This window comes from Galeopterus variegatus, unplaced genomic scaffold (genome assembly GCF_000696425.1).
Source record: "Galeopterus variegatus unplaced genomic scaffold, G_variegatus-3.0.2 Scaffold1037, whole genome shotgun sequence".
NCBI classification, from domain to species: domain Eukaryota; kingdom Metazoa; phylum Chordata; class Mammalia; order Dermoptera; family Cynocephalidae; genus Galeopterus; species Galeopterus variegatus.
Window position 1 is genome coordinate 223,492 of NW_007727148.1, and position 3,944 is coordinate 227,435.

The window sequence follows — 3,944 nt, forward strand, 5'->3', positions numbered from 1 at the left end:
CTATCTGTACCAGATACCTGCGACTCCAGAAGCCCTGGGGTGGATCCTGCCTTCCTCAGGAGCACCTGAGATCGGTCAGGCACATCATCAGACAGGTAGAGACAGGGACTAACCACCCACTGCCCAGCTGGCATCTAAATGGAACCTGCCCAGACCTACTTCCAGAAGGGAACTACATTGATGGAACATCTTCTGTGTGCCTGGCACTGTGACGGTCACTCTACATCTGTCCCCTCCCAAGGTGGAGTCTGCTATCCCCATTGTACAGACGAGGAAATTGAGGCTCAGTGAAGTTATGTATGTAAGTGGCCTAGGACACACACAAGTGGTTGAGCCAGGATTTCAACCCAGAATCGTCTGCTTCCAGAACTTCCCACCCTGATGCAGTGGTGTGCAGAGTAAAACCAGGAGGCAGGGTGAAGTGTGAGTGTTGGGCCAGGGGTGGGATGGGGAGAAGAGCAAGGAGGCTGCTTCTTAGAGAGGTTTTGTCCTCCAAACAGCCAATCTGACATAAGTGCAGGGCAGATTGGTGTGCAGCTGTCTGCTGGTGGTGGTGGAGGGGGCTTCAGGATGTCTTGAGGCCGTGAGAGGAGCAGGACCAGGACACTTGGTCTTCCAGGGATGCCTTGGTTTGGTTCTGGAGTGGAGGCAAAGCCACCTGCCTGGATTCCCTGCCGAGGCTGGGATTGGGGAGGGAGACACAGCATTTTCTTTAGAACAGTGGTTTCCAAAGCGGGAGTGCACCTAGGGGTGCCCAAAATAATCCTTTGGGGTATGGGAAGAAAATATTGGAACTTCTATTTATAGTTTAAGATTGATTTTTAAAAAATTTCTTTTGTGTGTGTGAATAGTTTCTAATATACATAATAGTTCAGTAGCACAGATATAATAATTTATAAGCACATATCTATATAATATCTCTATCTGTATCATCTATTTGTCTGTCTATCTATATTGGCATCGAGGGCTCCAATTTTTTTTTTTTTTTTTTCTGAGAAGTATAGTCAGTAGAAAAGGTTTCCAGAGCAGGCGAGTTGCAGGGGTGGAGGAGACGCTTGGAGGGTTGGGTAGAAAGATGGACTGGGGACAGCTGTTGGCGGCCCCTGCTGGCCATGACTGGCAGTGCAACATCACACAACGCACGGCCAGAACTGCTGAAAATTCACACCACCAGCTCTTTTACTTTTCTCTGTGCCTTGACTCCCAAAGCTCTGGGATGAACATCCACCAGAGGAAAACCTTGATTTTAGGGGAAGCAGAAACACTGCCTGCACCCTTGTGACCTCTGGGGCTGAGGCACGAAGAAAGACAGAACTAATTACAGACCCCAGAGGGGGCAGACTCATCCCTCCTGGGGTGGGGGCTTGGGGAGGAACTCCGTAACTGCTGTGGACCCCTCAAACCTGCTTCCTTTTCCATTTTCCCGCCCCATTTCCCACCAGCAGCACTCCCATTCCTTTGAGGCCCAACTTAGAACACTTACTGCACCTCTGTTAGGACATTCAACTGTACCACCAGAAAACAAAAACCAAAACCCAAAAACAACTATATCACCAGAAAGTGCCTTTTCTGTCTATGTGACACACCCCTCCCTGACATCCACCCCAGGCTATGAGCACCAGGAGGTCAGGGCCCTTATCGATTTCAGTATAACAGAAATTGGTGCCTTGTCTGGAATCAAGAAATATTTCTCCCCAATTTGTAATCTCACAGTGCTGTTGTGAGAATCAAACAATTTATCAGTTGTAAGGTCCTGAACAGATGTGAGGGGCTGGCAATCAGCAAAGCCCTTATTCAAGAGATATTTGTTGACTGAATAATGGGGGGGAGGTGGCCTGTAAGAATAATGGGTTGAGCTCCACCTCCCCAAGCGGGCTAGAATCTGGGATCGCACTCTGTCCTGGGGATCTTGAATAGAAAGTTTGCTGTAGGTTGCTCCTGGGGTAATAGTTGCCTGACTGAGAAGTACAGTAGTCCCTCGGTATCCGTGGGGGATTGGTTCTAGGACCCTCACAGATCCCAAAATCCAAGGATGCTCAAGTCCCTAATATAAAACGATGCAGTATTTGCATATAACTTATGCAATTCTCTCGTATACTTTAAATCATCTTTAGATTACTTATAATACCTAATACAATGTAAACAGTTGTTATACTGTATTGTTTAGGGACAGGAAAAAACAGACATAATTTTTTTCTAACATTTTTCATTTGCGGTTGGTTGAACAGATGCAGAAACCATGAATATAGAAGGCCGACAGAATTAATGTTCTGGAGGGATTCAAGATCCTTCCCCTTCCCAACCAAATGCAAATCACTCAGTGATTTCCTGCCCAGAGGTGGACAGGTGAGTGTGTAATGGGAAGGGGACCTCTTTTCTTCTTTGAGTTAAATTAGGAGGGTCTACTGGCTCAGAAGGCAGCAGAGAGGAGGGTTGGAAGCAATGCTCTAGGAGCCTCTTTGGTCAGAGACCGAAGCCTGCAATTCCAGTTATTGCCATCAGGGATCGCCAACTAACTATCTTCTCCCTCGATAAATGCGGAGGGCACCTAAACAAGTGGCTTTCAGCGGTGTGACCTGCCTCTGTGGCTTTTCCTTACATCAATACCCAAACATATATTGGGTATTGGCGGGGGTCAGGGGCGAGCTGAGTCTCCTGGGACTCGAGGACCAGTCCTCTGCACCCAAGATGAATTCCCAAGTTAAACCCATTTCTAAGATTTCCAAGCACGTTTCCAGGATGCAGATTAGAAATGTCTAATCTTAGGAGTCCAGTTAGCAAGGAAGAGGGATAACCCCTGCATACTGCAGAGGGCAACTGCAGGATGTGGAGAGACAGTGAGGTTGGAGAAGTGCTGCGGCTGGCCCCAAGTGATCGGAGCACTGGACCAAGGCTGGTCTCCAGGCACAGAGCCTCCAGTATCTTTTACTGGCAGGTCTGGGGTGGAGCCGGAGGATGGGTGAAGGCGGGCTAGTGGGTTGAACCCTTNACCAGCTCTCTTACTTTTCTCTGTGCCTTGACTCCCAAAGCTCTGGGCTGAATATCCACCACAGGAAAACCTTGATTTTAGGGGAAGCAGAAACACTGCCTGCATCCTTTTGACCTCTGGGGCTAAGGCAAGGAGAAAGACAAAACTAAGCAGGGAGAAAGACAATACTAATTACAGACCCCAGAGGGGGCAGACTCCTCCTCCCTGGGGTGGGGGGTGGGGGAGGAACTCCATAACTGCTGTGGACACCTCAAACCTGCTTCCTTTTCCATTTTCCCACTCCATTTCCCACCAGCAGCACCCCTATTCCTTTGAGGCCCAGCTTAGAACACTTACTGCACCTCTGTTATGATATTCAACTGTACCACCAGAAAAAAAACAAAACAAAACAAAAAACAACTGTATCACCAGAAAGTGCATTTTCTGTCTATGTGATACACCCCTCCCTGACATCCACCCCAGACTGTGAGCGCCAGGAGGTCAGGGCCCTTATCTATTTCAGTATCACAGAAATTGGTGCCTTGTCTGGAATCAAGAAATATTTCTCCCCGATTTGCAACCTCACAGGGCTGTTGTGAGAATCAAACAATTTATCAATTGTAAGGTCCTGAACAGATGTGAGGGGCTGGCAATCAGCAAGGCCCTTATTCAAGACATACTTGTTGACTGAATAATTGGGGGAGGTGGCCTGTAAGAATAATGAGTTGAGCTCCACCTCCCCAGGTGGGCTAGAATCTGGGATCCCACTCTGTCCTGGGGATCTTGAATAGTAGGTTTGCTGCAGGTTGCTATGGGGTAATAGTTGCCTGATTGAGAAATACCAGTCCCTTGGTATCTGTGGGGGATTGGTTCTAGGACCCTCACAGATCCCAAAATCCAAGGATGCTCAAGTCCCTAATTTAAAATGGTGTGGTATTTGCATATAACCTATGTAATTCTCTCATATACTTTAAAT